The sequence below is a fragment of the Orycteropus afer genome, unplaced genomic scaffold, assembly GCF_000298275.1.
Source record: "Orycteropus afer afer isolate SDZICR_OR568_19922 unplaced genomic scaffold, OryAfe1.0 scaffold00020, whole genome shotgun sequence".
NCBI lineage: Eukaryota > Metazoa > Chordata > Mammalia > Tubulidentata > Orycteropodidae > Orycteropus > Orycteropus afer.
The window spans coordinates 18,284,219-18,301,694 of NW_006921607.1; the positions used below are offsets into that span (position 1 = coordinate 18,284,219).

General features: G+C 41.1%; 1 pseudogene; it reads left to right on the plus strand.

The window, feature by feature from the left end:
• Positions 1-981: 981 nt before the first annotated feature.
• LOC103191881 overlaps positions 982-17,476 on the plus strand; it is a 31,464-nt pseudogene continuing 14,969 nt past the window's right edge.

Consider the following 17,476-nt stretch of genomic DNA (forward strand, 5'->3'; position numbering starts at 1 on the left):
CAAAGCCTAGCTCTGTCACATGCTACTTGTGTGAACTTGGGAAAATTATTTCTATTTCTAATCCTCAGTTTCCCCATTTATAAAATGGTGATGGTAATAGTCATAGTGTTTATTTCATAGGGTTGATTCGATAATTGAATGAGATAATTCACACAGAGGATTTAACCTATGTTTTCATTGACATTTCAAGCCAGCTAAATCTTTGTTGAGTGGGACCTCCACTCACTAGATTCCAGGAGCTCAATCCCTCCCCAGTTGTGACAACACAGTAGTCTCCAGATATTGTAAAAAGTCTCCTGGGCAGGAAAATCATCTCTGGTTGAGAACTATTGGTTTAATTTAATGTCTGGAAAATAAAATGTGCTCAGCAACTGTTAACCATTATTATTATTATTGACTACTAGGACACAACCTTTTTGGATAATACCTGGCATCTTTCCAAATCTTGCCAGCCTCACCACCTGATGTTTATCATTAATTTCAGCTTCCAGTGTTCTTGCAGGACCATAATGCAAGATATCTGGGATTACAGTGCTGTCCACTGCTTGACGTACATCTGCTATGCCATACTGGACAGACAAGACCTGTCCCTCTAGGGATATCATAATGGAAAGATAATGGGGGGGGCAGTAGAATCAAGAAGGGAGTTACATGAGGAAATATGAGACTGAGAAAGAAAATGGAAATCAGTGTTGAGAAGGTTCAAGGGTACTGAGAAAATGATAACATTCAACCAACCAATGCAATAAGACATGAAAAGAAATAGAGATAATATATTGATGGTACTATCAATATGGGGTTCAGACATTTCTTACTTATAGATGTGCTTTGAAGATAAAAGGTGTTCATCAAAATAAAAATGTATAGTCAAGATTGTACAATCTGGAAATAATCTTTTTGCGCAGGACGTAAGTGATGGGAAAGGCAGCATGACAGCGGCTGGAGGGCAGAGGCGGCGGCACGGCCCATCCTGTCTTCACCATGAGGCCACAGCAGGCACCGGTGTCTGGAAAAGTCTTCATTCAGCGAAACTACAGCAGCGGCACACGCTGCCGGTTCCAGACCAAGTTCCCCGCGGAGCTGGAGAACTGGATTGATAGACAGCAATTTGAAGAAACAGTTCAAACTTTAAATAACCTGTATGCAGAAGCAGAAAAGCTTGGAGGCCAGTCATATCTTGAGGGATATTTGGCTTGTTTAACAGCATACACCATCTTTTCATGCATGGAAACTCATTATGAGAAGGTTCTGAAGAAAGCCTCCAAATAAATTCAAGAACAGAATGAGAAGATATATGCTCCCCAAGGCCTCCTTCTGACAGATCCCATTGAGAGAGGACTTCGAGCTGTATCTTTTTAGTCCAGATCATAAGTGAGTTTTCTTAAAAGCCATGCTGTTAGATTGAAATTATCATTTATGAAGACAGAGGCATGAGCAGTGGAAGACAAACCTTAGAATTAAAGATCCCACCTCAAGCTGGGACCCTCATCTATCCACTGGCCAACCGGAGAGTGTCCCCTACCTCCTCTCCAGAGCATCATTCCTTTGTATCTGCTGCCAGAGCCATGGTGCCATGTACTCCAAGGACTAACTTTCTAAAATTCCACACCTGGGGTGACCTCTAGCCATTCAGCATCTACTATGTGTCTCTAAATTGTGTAGAACTCTGTATCCTTTTGGTTTGTTTCTGAGAAAACACAATGAAAGATTTTACTTTTTTATTCAAAGCTATTTAATAAAATATGCAGTTGGTCAGCCCAGTGCAGAGTTACTTTTCATCTGCCACCACTGGGTTCTCTGTCCCTTGGGCCAGGTTCCCAGGTGGCTTTAGATTTCAACAAGTTATATTTTAGTCAGTGTTCAGTCTTACTCCCCAAAATTAATAAAATGCTTGTTTCTCCAGGAATTTGGTGAGGGTAGGCTGTGTCCATAATGCTGCTAATGCATCTCCCGGATCTCAAGGAACTACCAGTTTTGCCATGACTCAGATCTTAAGATCTATTTCTGCTGTACAGTTTCTCATTGGAAGCTCATTGGAAAAATAGTGTATAATGCATTTGTTTTATTGTAGCAATTATTCCTAATTAAACCAGTATTTAATGCAGAAAGAAAAAAGATTGCACAATCTACTTCTGTAGTGATACCACCTGAGAAACCCAAGAAGTTGTCACGATGAGTCGGATCAACTCAACAGCAGTGAGTTTTGTTTTTTAGTGTATTACCTGGCATATCGCACACTCTCATGTGAGTGCACATTGTTGGCTACCTGGCCTTGGCATACTTCAAATTAACATCCTGACCTCTCTTGATTCTGTTCCCCTGTGCTTCTTGCCTCAGTTTCAGTTTTATGACCCTCTCTTCTTACTCCTCCTTACTTCCTCCCACCAAAGCCTGGTCAAGCTTTATTAGTGCTGTCTAATCCCATGATACAAGCCTACCTGCTCATTATTTGGTTTAGTTTCTCTTCCCTAACAAAAAAAAAAAAAAAAAACACCTAACATATTTTGACTGCTTACTATTTGCTAAGGATTTTATATGCATTGTCTTACAATAATGGTCATTACTATTTTCTCCACTCTACAGATAAAGAAATTGAAGCTAGAGGTTGATGTGTGGGAAAGAAAAGCTATGATGTTAACAGTGTAGAATTAAAAGACTAGTCAATTAAAGCCCTCACTGTGGAGAACATGGTTGTCCTAGAGTCATAGATGGAGGTTGGTGAATTCCTGGATAAAGTGAACTAGATTAGTCTAAAGGCCAGAGGGAGATGACAGTTGGCAAACACATTCTGGGAATAGAGCTTATCTCCCAGATCTGTGCTTTTTCCTTCATTTTTGGTAAAGTAAGGACTCATTGAGTGGATGGAGTGTGGAGAGGTAATGGTTTTGGGCTTCCTGGTCCATGAGTTTCACAGACAGACAGCATCTCTCTCTGCTACCTTTTCAACCCACCCAGAGAACACATCCCACTCAGAGGCCAGGCTCATGCCTTGGCAAACCTCTTATTTGTCCTCATCAGTGTCCCAAGTCACAGGTGGAGTAGAGATTATGGGATTCGACCTGTCTTGACACCGGACCTCTAGCTCCTGATCCACCTCTGACTAATGCATTTGTGAAGTTTTCCAAGGCTATGACCCACTTCCCACAAGACTCCTCCCCAGACAGCTTCCCTTGGGACCTTCAACGTGTCTTGGTGTTCCTGCAGCCTGCAGGCAGCAGCACGGCCTGTTCTGGACAGCTCCACCCAGCCCAGCCCTTACCTGGGTGTTGCCCTAGACTACACCTTTTCTTTTCCTCTGTCACCTCGAGTCTTCCACTTATGTCTGCTCTAGCCCATATATGTATCTACCACTTAGGTTGTTGTAAGAACTGCTCTACCTGATTCAAATTCTCTCCCTCCGATATATTCCCCTCTCAAAAATGTACATCCCATTTCCTATAAGATAAAATAGCTAGGTACTCCACCCTGAATCTATTAGTATAGGCTTTTTCTCTTCCAGGTGAATCTAGGGAAGATGAAGTTGCTTAAAGGTAAGTGCTAAGCTTTCCAAACATTTGACTCTATGTACAATGTTATGAATTGAATTATGTTTCCAAAAAATATGTGTTGGAATTCTAACCTCTATACCCATGGATGTAATCCTGTTTGGAAACAAGATTTTCTTTGTTATGTTAATTGGATAGTGCTCAAGTAAGGTGAGTTCTAAATCTAATCACTTCTGAGTTATGAAAAGAGCAAATTATACACAGAGGCACACAGACTTGGAGGAAGACAGATGCCATGTGAGAATCACCAAGGAACCAAAGAACACTCAGGGCTACCAACAGGAAAAGAATCAACATGGGCTGGACCCTGATTATGACTTTCAGCCTCCAGAAGTGTGGAAAAATAAACTTCTGTTCTTTAAAGCCAACCACTTGTCCACCTGTGTTATTTCTGTTCCAGTGGAACCAGGAAAATAGGACATTCTGAGACTTTAGAATCTCACACCTAAAATTGGGACCTTAAATCAATTTCTCCCTCCCCAAATCTGTTCTTTTCTTGATTGCTGCCAATGATAGCACACTTCCAATATCATGGGCCAGCCCATTCTATTATGTAAAGGACTTTCTTATCATGTTGTTGTTGTTAGATGCTGTCAAGTGTACTTTGACTCATAGCAACCTTATGTATAACAGAACAAAACATCATTATGCACCATCTTCATGATTGTTGATATGTTTGAATCCATTGTCATCATAGAATTTTATATTTCTAGATTTGCAATACACTCAAATATTGTGTTGGCAAAGAATACTGAATATACCCAGGACTGCCGGGAAAATGAACAAACCTGTCTTGGAAGAAGTATGTCCAGAATGCTCTTTAGAAGACAGGACAGCAAGACTTCATCTACATAGTTTGGACATGTTATCAAGAGAGACCAGTCCAAGGAGATTGCTTGGGAAAGAAGGGTCAGCGAAAAGTAAAAGCCCTCAAAAAATATGGGTTGGCACAGTGGCTGCAACAATGGGTTCAAACATGGTGAGGATGGCACAGAACCAGGCAGTGTTTCATTCTATTGTCCATAGGGTCATGATGAATCATATCCAACTCAAAGACACCTACCAACAACAAAAAACATAGAGACCAAATTTTATTACTGGTTACCTGGAGAAGGAGGGAAGGAAAAAGAGGGAGTCATTGCATAGGGAGCATTGAGTTTCTGTTACGGAAATTTTGAAAAGGATAGTGGTGATGGTTACACAACATGATGAACATAATTAATCTCACTGAACTGTGCTTGTAAAAAATGTTGAAATGGCACACGTTTTATTATATATACACTAACACAATTTTTAAAAATGACTATGAGGGGTAAAATAAGGTTATTAAGAAGCCCATAAAGCCTCTGGGGGATAGGAAATCTGCCAAGAATAGCCCTCTATCACAATAGAACTGGTGTAGGGGGAAGCCATTCTTACTGTTACTGAGCACCTGTGCTGCAGGTAGCCCCTCCAATCCCACCAGCATACACACAGGGCACTGCCATCAGCATTGCTGCCACCATCACCCCCTGGAAATGCCATCTTAATGGGATTGACTGTCCAACTCGCTGTCTCTGCTCCTGTGCATTTCTTAAATCCACCTTCAAGTTAGGAGTGGCTGCTTCTGATTGGCCAAACATAGAGCACCTGTCAATGCCTTCGCTGCAAAGGATAACTGGAAAGTGAGTATGTGGCATTTTCAGCTTCTGGTGAAAGATAGACTCCATATTTCACCAAGAATTCTTAATGGAGAGAATACTCCATATTAGTAGGGATTCAAGCCTTGAAAACTCTATGGAGAGCAATTCTACTTTGCAACACATGAAGTTGCCATGAGTTGGAATTGACTCAATGACAAATGATTTGTTTTATTGTTGTTGTTGTTGTTGTTTAGTGGTGGAGAGAAAAAAATAGTAACAAATATCTGCAGCATCTGTTCTGGTTACCTAGTGCCACTCTGAAGAGAAATAGACCACAAATGGGATGGCCTTAACAAACAGGAGTTTATTCTCACAATTTGTAGGCTTTAAGTCCAAGTTCAAAGTGCCAGGCTCTAGGGGCTGGGTGAAAGCCCCTCAACCTTGGGGTCCAGCTCTGCCTCCTGCTCCCAGCCCACTGGAGCTAGAGGCATTTTTTCACTCAGACAGCTGCTGGCTACTGAGGCAGAGAAGCCCCAAGGTTGACAAGTAAAAAGGCACAGTCCTGATGTTACCAAACCACACGGCAGGCCATTAACTTAAGTCCATTGTAAGTCCCAAGGTCAGCAGAGCATAGCAGGCTGCTGAACAACGACATGGCTACATGCAGGGTCCAAGCGTGCCATAGGCTAGAGACCATTCCCAAGGCTTCTCCTTAAATACAGGAAGCAGATCACATTCCCAAAGTCAGCTGCTTGTGGTAGATTCCACCATGGAGCTGACTGCCAGTTTCATCATGGGGAATAACTAGCACCAACTGCCCAGCCACTCAACCAGGCCCAGTCAAGTTGACACACAAACATAACTACCACAGCATCCATCTGTTGTTGTTGCTGTTGTTGTTGTTGTTATGTGCCATCGAGTCAGACCCAACTCATAATGACCCCTCCTTGGGTTTCCGAGGCAGTATCACTATGGAAGTAGATTGCTCCCTCTTCCTTCTGAGGAGTGGCTAGTGGGTTTGAACCACCAGCCTTCTGGTTAGCAGTCAAGTGCCTTAGGCACTACACTACCAGAGCTCCCAGCATCCATCTAGGTAGCTTATTTTTAAAAAGAGAAATAGTATTTTGGAATTAGTAGTCCTTGGTGAACCTATGATACCTCCAAACTGATTCCTACTTCCTTTTCAAAGCGCACATAACCCAATCGCCATTTAAATAATCATTTCTAGTTCATTGCTAGAGGCTGGCCTTGAGCCCACACATTCTAGAATCCACATTTTCAAAATCAAGACAAGACTTGCCCATTCCCAGTCTTTTAGTATCTCTCTCTCCCTTCATGGCTCTTCAAATATGACTGACAGGGATTCCACAAAGACTTCTGCAAGTCCTTTCAGGACTCTTGGCTATAATTCATGTGAGATTGCAAACTCAAATTAATTAAGAGCAGGGAGATGTACCTTTTGCCTGTCTCCTTGGTATTAGAGAGTCTCAACCTTTCCAGATTAAAGCTCTTTTGTCTTGATGAATTGAGCAGTGTGGTGTTCTCTCTGATAACAGTTGACACTGCACCATCATCCCCTTGTTGTAGATTCCCCTTTCGTTCCCCACTATTCATCTCCAAACAGCACACTAACAACCATAATTTTTATTTTCAGTGGTTTTTCAAAAGTCTTAGCTCCTCTTGAGTTTAGCCTTTCTGACATGGTTGTTTGAAACATGGGTCATTTCCCCAGGTATTTAGCTATGAGCCTTTTCTTAATATTTGTGCTGTCAAAACCAAAGCCCATCACAGATGATACTATGGAGTCACATTGCTTTCTAGCTCACCCATATTGGAATTATACAATAGAAGGAACATGGATGTTGGGATCAGAGTCTCAGGAACGTAAAGCCTATCTTCATCTCTCACTAACAGTATGACCGTGGGGAAATTATACTCAATCTCTCTGAGCCTGCATTCATTTATCTCTAAAATTAGAGTAATGATACCCATCCAATACTATAAAGCTCTGGACATTTTATCAAAGGGGCCAGTCTCTGAAGAAGGACATCATGCTTGGTAAGGTAGAAAGTCAACCAAAAATAAAGGAAGACACTCAAACAAGATGAATTGACCCAGTGGCTACAATAGGCTCAAACATGGCAACAATTGGGAGGATGGTACAGGATTGGTCAGTGTTTTCTTCTGTTGTACATAGGGTCACAGTATGAGTCAGAACCAGTTCCACAACAGTCATAAAGTTGCACAACTGGGTGTCTTTGTGGCAGCCCCTTGTGAACATGCTATTATTAAATTGCTCTTGAGTAATTTCCATTCAGTCTACATAAAGTTTTGTCTGATTGCCTGAACTCTTTCTTTCACATCCTCTAAAAACAACTGGACATATTTCTACCAGTTTTAGAGGATTCTCTGAGATAGTCTAACATAAAATATAGGCTATATGGCATATATAATATTTCTGTGGGGCATCTGGGGACATTACAAAGTATACACAAAGTCATCCTCCAAAGAATTGTCTTTAGGGTGTGTAGGACATGGAGCAATTTTCTTTTGTGGGATCCTGGTAAGTAAACAACTTCATTTTAAAATATATTATAAAATGGATGGGCCCATGTGAGGCCCAGTGATTTATTAGTGAAGACTCAGAATAATAAGTAAAGAAGAGGTAATTGTATGCTTGTTCATTACCCAATCAGTGCACATGAACTTTCTTCACGATTCAGGCATCATCTTTTTCTGTTCACGTCTAAGAACTATGTCTTTGTACTCTTTGTTGTCAAAAGCACTACTCCTGGCTAGTTTATTGCTTGTTCTTTTAATCTCCTACCAAAATAAAATGGTAGTAATACAATATTTACAAACAATACCATAGCTTTTCAGAACCTCTTGTTTGGAAACTACATAGATTTCCATGCAGTTTCCTAATACCATGATTTAATGACAGTTACACCATTACTTATGATATTGCATCATTCACTGTGCTTCCAAAGACTTTCACAAAACTTGTTACTAAGCTTCATTAGTGAAGACCACAAATGCAAGTCTTTCCCAGAATATGTAGGAATATTTGCTAGTTACATCAAAATTCTATTCAGTTACAGCATACACATAGAAAACACATCTTCCAACCATGTCTTGAACTCTTTATGTCATAATCACTATGACCTAAAAGTTCTTTTTTTCAAAGTTAATGATACCACAGCCTTTCACTAACAGGCACTAGTGAGAAGCCCTGGACAAGGTAAGAAGAGCTGCCCTGTTCACAAAAATGTTAATCCATTGTCCAGATGGCACATAACCAACCTAGAAGAGCACAGCATCCCTACATCTATTGGAGGCAAGAGAGAGTGTATGTAAAGGACCCAATGGTGTCTCAAAAGCTCTTGGAGTAGTTAAGGATGGCCACCTCTAGAGGATTACCTGGTTTGTGATGAGAAGCCTGTGGAAGAGATGAGGTTACTACACCATCATGGGGGCCAGCATCAGGGGTGGTAGGGGAGGAGTGGTAAAGGATGAGATTTGAGGGGTAAATAGAAATCAGAGGCCAGCAAGATAAAGTAGAAAAGTGTTAGAAGAATGGGCAAACCAAGTAGCACAAATAAAGTAAGGAAAGCATGAAGGTTTGAAAGAAGAAATTGTATCCAAGATATGTTGTCTGGTCTCTTGTGACATAATAAATAAGGAGGGTCAGGAGAGGAGGCTGTCATAAGAGCAATGGCTGAGTTAATTAACCTCTTATGTCAAGCTAGGGAATTTTAACTTTATTCTATAAGCCACTAAGACTTCACGTAGGATCACAAGCAGGAGAGAAATATTGTTAAGCTGAACTTTTAGAAAAATCATTGTAGAATCAGAAGGAAGTCAATCTGGAAGAAGGGGAGACTAGTGAGAAACCAAATAGGAAGGAGGCTATTTTAATCAGCCAGCAGGAGATGAATCAGAACTAAACTGGGGTAAGGAGTCATTGGCTAGGAGAGAAAAGGGTAGACACTAGACATGTACCAGGGGCCAAACAGGTGGGACATGGTGATTGATGGACGTAAGAGTGGGTTGGGAGAAGTCCAAGATGCCTGCCAGGTCCTAGCTGTAGTGACTGGGTGAAGGGTCATGTCATTCCTGAAACAGGGAACAGAGGAGGAGGAGCAAGTTTGTCAGGGAAGAGAATCCATTCTGGCTGGGACCTGTTGAGTTTAAGGAATCTGCAGGACACCAACCAGGAAGCTCCCAGAGGACAGGGAACACATTCAAAGGTCAGGAGTGAAGTCTAGCCTGTGGAGTGTCATGGTAGAGATGGAATCCATTAGAGAAGCTTCTGGAATGAGAAGGGGACAGACAGGAGAATCTAGGAAATACCAACACTTAAGGAATTTTTATGGAGTAAAATCAACAATGAGAGTCCATGATCCAAGTACTGAAAGCCACAGTCAGTTGCTTGACTGAGTTTTCATAATCAACTCTCCATACCACCCTCCATGCCCTCTTTTCTTTCCAATGAAGAGTCAAAAGATGGCCTACTTCTTTACCTCATTTATATTCCTATAAAATATATCTCTAGAACTTAACATTTGTACCCACCTGAGTCAACAACAATGAAAACAGCCAGTGAGCTTTCCAAAAGTTGACTTCAAGAACAAGGCATAAGGCTCCAGCAGGACATAGTCAAGGGACTGGCCACAAGGACTGGTCAACCAGCTACTAGTCCACTGAGACTGAGTCCACGAGTTGAGAGCTGAGATGCCTGGGCAGGAAGGGTGGAAAGGCCCTTACATTTACTTTTGTCTTCTTCCATTTTCAGATGGAGAAAGTGAAGGCAAGAGATTGAAAAGATTTTGTTCAAAATCAGTAGTAACAAACAAAAACTAAACTAGTTGACTATATCAGTGTGACTAAATTTTCTGAGATTAGCAAAATGTCTTAATGACCAGAATATTTCCAGTGTTTCCCTGCCAAAGGAGCCAAGGAGTCACTGGCCTAGTTCAAGAACAAATGAATCTTCCATTGTTCCTCCAGCTCATTCAGAAGCTCCTAGGATGGGAAAACGATCATGGTAAAACATGGGAGATAGAGAAGAGGCAGAAATTATCACTGTCCATGGGGATTTATGGATTGTATTTGCCATATATGCCCTACTTCCCTGGGGGCACTAGCTTCTACTTCTTCCCGGGAAGGGGCTTTGTTGTTGTTGTTATGTGCCGTTGAGTCGAACCCAACTCATAGCAACCCCTCCTTGGGTTTCTGAGGCAGTGTCACTAAGGAAGTAGATTGCCCAACTTTCCTTCTGAGGAGTGCCTGGTGGGTTTGAACCGCCAGCCTTCTGGTTAGCAGTCAAGTGCCTTAGGCACTATGCTACCAGAGCTCCCTTGGGAAGGGGCTTTAGGGTCATTTAATAATTATAACAAAGGGATCTAAGGAGAGAATCCAAATCTGTCTTGCAAATATGACTTTTCTTGAAACTAGCTTGTGTTAGGACGTCCCCAATGAAAATAGCTGTCCTTGGGTGTCCATTTTCATTCCTGCCTCCATACTCCCCCTGCCTGCAGTCTCACCTTGCTTCAGGCCTTCCCCCTTACAACTACCAGAGAGATCTTTCTGAAGAGCTCATCTGACTATGTCACTCTCTGCTTAGGAATACCCAGGGCTCTTTTCCATCCACAAGCTAGTATTCCAGACCTTTCTCCAGCTGCTCCAGTCTGACCTTAACCATCACTCCCTCAAAATCCTGCCACTTGGGCTTCTTCCAGTTCTCTGAACACATGTTTTTACACTCAGGTTCCTTTTCATACACAGCATACAATACCATTTTCCTTATAATGAATTAAAAATAACTTCCTGTTTGGAGAAGAGAAGCTAGATGGCCTGGATCTTTTAAAAATTAAATTTCTATACACCTCGAAAGACTTCATCAAAAGGGTAAAGGGAGAACCTACACATTGGGAGAAAATATTTGCCTATGACATATCTGACAAAGGACTTCTCTCAAAAATCTATAGAAAACATCAACACCTCAACATCAAAAAGGTAAACAATCCAATTCAAAAAATGGGCAAGGGACATGAACAGACTCTTCACTAAAGACAATAAGCTGGTGACCAACAAACACATGAGGAATTGCTTGTGATCTTTTGTCGTTGTTGTTGTTGTTATGTACTGTCGAGTCAGACCCAACTCACAGCAACCTCTCCTCGGTTTCCAAGGCAGTATCACTACGGAAGTAGATTGCCCTATCTTCCTTCCGAGGAGTGGCTGGTGGGTTTGAACCACCAGCCTTTTGGTTAGCAGTCAAATACCTTAGGCACTACGCTAAGAGAGATGCAAATCACAACAAAGGTGAGATATCATCTCACCCCAGCAGTGATAGCAAAGTTCAACAGGACAGAAATAGCAAATGCTGGTGAGGTTGCAGAGAGACTGGAACTCTCATACACTGCTGGTGGGACTGTAAAATGGTACAACCATTTTGGCAAATGGTATGGCATTTCCTTAAAAAACTGAAAATAGAAATACCAGTTGAACGAGCAATTCCATCACTAGGAATATATCCTAAAGAGGTGAGAGACAGGACACAAACAGACATGTGCACACCTATGTTCATTGCAGCATGGTTCACCATAGCAAAGAGATGAAAACAACCTAGATGCCCATCAACAGATGAATGGATAACCAAACTATGGTACATTCACACAATGGAATACTATGCTACATTAAAGAACAATGAAGGATTCATGAATCATCTCACAATGTGGATGAACCTGGAGGAGATTATGCTGAGTGAAATAAGTCAATTGTAGAAGGGCAAATATTGTATGAGCCCATTTCTGTAAAAAAGATAAGGAAGGGTTAGCTTAAGGAAGAGAACTCACTTTGTAGATTACTGGGGAGGGGAGGGAAGGAAAGGAAATAATTTCAGGCTAGTTGGGGGCCACACACTGAGGTGGGTAAGGGAGGGATGGTATGGAAACTCTGTGACCAGCTTGATAACACTGGGAAAATGGAGGACTCCAAATTGTGTACATAGATATAGACAACAGACGCTAATACAAGTATATCCGTAATACTGCATTACCATTAACACCAAACACTGAGTTACAGATAAACACATAACAACAAAGAAGATCAGATGGAGGTCAGTGAACAGGATTATACTCTAGACCAAAGACAGTTTCAGCTGAGGCTAATGTTGCACAGATACCAATGATACAAAATATCTGCAATCTTTACAGAAACAACAGAAGACAGACATAGAGCAATCCCTCACAATCAGCCAGACACTGTGAGAGAGAGATCCAATGGATCTACTGACTCAGGACCATAGTACTGGGGGACATCAGACTCAATTGACACAACAAAACACATAAAAATCTTGTTCCACAACCTACATTGGTGAATAGCAATTGGGATCTTAAAAGCTTTCAAGTGGCCATCTAAGATGCAGCTAATGGTCTCCTATTATCAGAAGTGAAGAAGAGTGCAAAAAAACAAGGGCATTTGGAAACAATCAGCCCTAGGACATGATGGACCTAGAGACCAGAAGAACTAGATAGTGCCCAGCTACCAACGCCAACCACTCAGGAAGATATCAGAACTGGAGATCTTGGATAGAGTGGGAGGAAAAATATGGAACAAAATCCAAAAACACAATAATGACCAGAATTACTGGTTGGATGGGGTCTGGTTGGACCCCCCAGACTATGGCCCTAGTGTGCATTTTGGGCCTGGGATAAAATTCACTCCCAAGGGCTGCCTCTCAGCCCAATAGTAAATAAGGCATACATGCAGACCACTCAACCCGGGGCAATGCACCCACACACTCTATGGAGATACCTCCCTTGGAGCAATAGGCCACAGGGCACCAGAGGGGCAACGTTCACACAGAGAAAAAGCAGGATACACAGGAGTGCATAACTATGAAGGGCACAGGGTGGAGGGAGTTTACTGGGAAGCGAGAGGAAGAGACTAGGTTAGGGTTGGGGTTGGTAATTGGGGAGTGAAACCAAAAGTACACAAAATGTTGAATGTTAAACAAATTCTGCTCTGTAAATTTGCACCTAAAACACAATAAAAATAAAATTAAATGAAAACATAACCTCCTATTTGTCCTTATTGGTTTAATATCTTGTATCTAGACTTTGAACTTTTCAAAAGCGGGGATTGGTGTCTTCTTCATCTTGCTATTCCCAGCATAGTTCAGGATTTGTCAACAGGACGAAAGAAATGCCTATATGCCAATCAGACAACTTGCCAATCAGAAGGAAGAGAAGAGCTGAGAGTATTTATAAATAATACAAGATTATTCTATGAGTTGCCATAGCTGAGTATGGGAGAAAAAATAAACAGTTGCCATCAAGTGGATTCAACTTAAGGTGACCCCATGTGTGTCAGAGTAAAATTTCACTCCATAGCATTTTCAATGGCTGTGGTCTTTGGGAAATAGATCACCAGACCTTTCTTCCAAGGAGCCTATGGGTGTATTTTAACTGATTGTTTAACCATTTGCACCAACCGGGGTATGGGAGAAGAAACAATACATGGAGTTACCCATGAAGTGCCATGGTGACCATGTTTCCACCCAGTGGGAAAATTCACACTCAGCTGAAGCCACATGAGGAAATTACTTTGCTCACCAGTGAGGCAGCAGGCTAGAACCAGTCCCTTCATTAATTCTTCATAAAAACTCTAGTAATAAATAGACCAAACTTACTATGCTCCAGCTTCCACTATAGATGAGAGAAAGAGAGAGAGAGATAGGTAGGTAGGTAAAAAGATAAATAGACAGACTGATTGACCGTGACTGACAGACAGACAGACAGATAGATATCATGAAGCTAGCTACTCATATCAACCCTATAGGATAGGTAATACATCCCCATTTTTCAGACGAGGAAACTGAGGCCCAGAGAGTTTAAGAAATATGTTCAAAATCTACTTCCTAAGCAATGGAGAGAATTTAAATCCTGACCTCTTGCTTCTACTCACTGCCATCCCATGCATTCGCTCATGTAATCATCCCCAGGGCCCTAGTTAGCAATATTACAGTTTCAGATGAAGAAAGCAAGGCACGGGTAGGTGGTAGAAGGTACTGGAAACATGTTTAGGGCTGATAAGGTTGGACCAGTCAGCACATTTTCTGAGGCAGCTCCTCCTGCTGAGCACCACCTCCCACAATTTCATTCTGGCCTTTTAATGAAAAATAAACGTCCCTCCACCCCTACCCCATTCACCAGGCCAGATCAGGCAATTACACAGTATTTGTGTGGGGGCTGCATCGGTTCTGAGAAACCAGGTTGGCAATGAGGAGTGATGGGAGTGAAGAAACCCAGCTGGCCCAGCTGGGTCTTCCCAGGCCCCCTCTGACCCTACTGCCGTTTCCACTCTGAAACCTGTCTACCCTGCCCAGACCTCCCTAGGTCCTGGAACTAAGAATTTTATTTGCTTCCCAAACTCCAGTGCAAGGGTATACAGCAGTGGATAAGAACACAAGATCTGGAATGACACTGATCTTCACTACTCACTCACTGTGTGAGTTAGACAAGTGACTCCATCTCTCAGAGACTCTGTATTGTCTTCTGTAAAACGGGGATCATAGTAGCACCCACCTCACAGGGTTACCCTAAGGATTAAGTGAGATAATCCACACAAGAGAGTATGTCAGGGCCAAGTACAAAATGAGAGCTCAAAAAACATTCATCATTAGTCTGTGTTTTTACTTTTTTTTGAAATATAATGATACAGAAAAGTACGCATGATACACAGCTCACTCATTTTTCACAAACTAACACATCTGTGTTACTAGCACATAGATTAAGAAATAGAACATTCTCATTATCCCAGAAGCCCCCACACTACCCCCATGCTTTACCTTCCTGGTCACTATTGGCTCCCAGGAGTAAACTCTTTCATTATCTCTAACAACTTAGGTTAGCTTTGTCTGTATTAAAAATGGCAGCTGTCAGTTTTGTTGTTATTATTTATTATGTGAAGGGAATCAGGATAAATATTTTAGATGTATTAACTTCACAACAGTCCTCTGATGTAGTTATACTCACATTATCCTCATGTCACAGGTGAAGCAACAAAAAATCCTACCAAATGCTACAAAAATGCTGGTAGAATCTTGACACTTGCCTCACATCATACATAAAAATTAACTCAAAAATGTATTATAGACTAAACTATAAAAGATAAAACTGTAACATTAACAAGGTCACAACATAAAGATAAAGCTACAGAATGCCCTACAGATATAATGCAATCAGATGTATAAAGATGCAGAAATCAATTGCATTTCTATAGATAGTAACAAGCAATTGGCATTAAAAAAATACTATTTAAAAAATGAGTTCTGGTAAGACGGCAGAATGGCAGACAGACTGCACAGACCCTCTTCAACAAAGAAAAGGGGAACCAATTAACACAAATACAGAAGATAATCCTGGACCCCTGAGCTTTGAAGGGAAGGATATAGAAGTGGATTAAACTCCAACTAGTAGAAGAATTTGCATGAGAACACCAAAAAAGGAGACATACAGAGCTGTGGTCTGACAGTGATCCTGACGGCATGGACAGTTTGGATATTGCTGAGTGGTATTAGGACCTAAGAATTAACCTAAAATCAGCCCTGCTAGTCAGGGACTGTATGGAGGACTACACTGGTGGATGGTGAATAAAAGGGAAAGTAGTGAAAAGGAAAAGTGGGCTGAGCTGTGGACTTTTGCCTATCCAGAGGACGCAGCCATTTTGAATGTTTACAAGCAGTTCAACCATTTTGGATATTTAAAGTGACAGCATCCTTCCAGATTCTAGGGACTTGAGAATAGGCTCCACTTGCCAAGAACCACAAGGACATTCTGGATGCCAACCACTGCAAAGGTGTGATACTCACCTTGTTACTCTTATACCCTACACCGTCTTTGTGAACAGAGGTGTGGCCATGCCTCACTCTCACATATTTTCTGGGCCAGCAGGAATTCCATCCCAGTCTGTGTGCTCTGACGGAGCCAGGGTGCCCTGCCCTGCCCAGATTTTTTTTCCTTTTTTTCAGTTTGTTTTTGTCTGTTTTAAAATTATTATTGTTGTTGTTCTTTTTATTATTATTCTTTATTCTTCCCTTCCCAGTTTCTAGTTTTCAGCTTTTTCCATCTTTACTGTTGTTCCTGGTTCCCATTTTTTTCTTTCTCATGATTAACTTCATTCTTTGTTTTCCTTTTTCCATTTTTCACGTTTTTTTCTTTACTATTTTCCTACTCTACCTTTTTTCTCTTATTGTTCTCTCCCCAGATATTGCAGGGGTTTTTTTGCCTTTTTTTTTTTTTTTTGGTTATTGTTCCTGTGTTTATACAGTGTATTTTTTGTTCACTTGTTTTTACTTTTTTGATGGTTATTCAATTGTTGATTTGTCTAACTGAGTGGGAGACAGCAACAGTGCCCATAAGACACAATTACATCTGCACCTCCTGTAGCTTCACTTACTGAGTTAGACACACCACTTCCTTCTCTACCAACTAGCCAACAATAAACAACCACCAAGAAGAGCCTCACTCACCCTTAACTGCTCTTCACGAACAACTAACAGAGATCTAAATACAGCAATGCAACAATGTCTCAGAGACAACAGATCATCACAGTCCACACAAAGAAGCAAGATAAAGTGGTAGAAACAAGGAAGCAAGATATAGACCCAGAACACATCACTGAGGAAGAAGCAGCATTAGAACTCCCTGATAAGGAATTCAAAAGAATTATATTTAGGTATCTTCAAAGGATTGAGAGACAAATCAAGGAAAAAACTGGCAAAATTAAGGAAAATGCAGACAAAACCCTAGAACAATTTTGGAAGACAATACAAGAAAAAAATGACAAAATAAATGAAAAATTAAAAATGATACAAGATATACAGATAGAAATCCAGAAAATTAATACTAAATTTTCAGAAATAGCTAACACATTGAAAGGGCAAAGGAGTAGAACTGAATCAATGGAAGACAATTAATAAGATTGAAGACAAATACCAGAATACTTCTTTAGAAAGGGAGCAAACAGAAAAAAGATCAAAACAAAATGAAGAAAGCCTAAGGTTCACATGGGATACCATCAAAAGGAGTAACCTACATGTAATCAGAATTCCAGAGCAAGAAGAGAAAAAGAAAACCACTGAGAAAATTGTCCAAGATTTGTTGGAAGAGAACTTCCCTCATATGATAAAAGATGAGAATATATCCATTCAAGAAGTCCAATGAACCCCAAGCAGGATAGACCCCAAAAGAAATTCACTAAGGCATATCATCATCAAATCATCAAAACCGAAGACAAAGA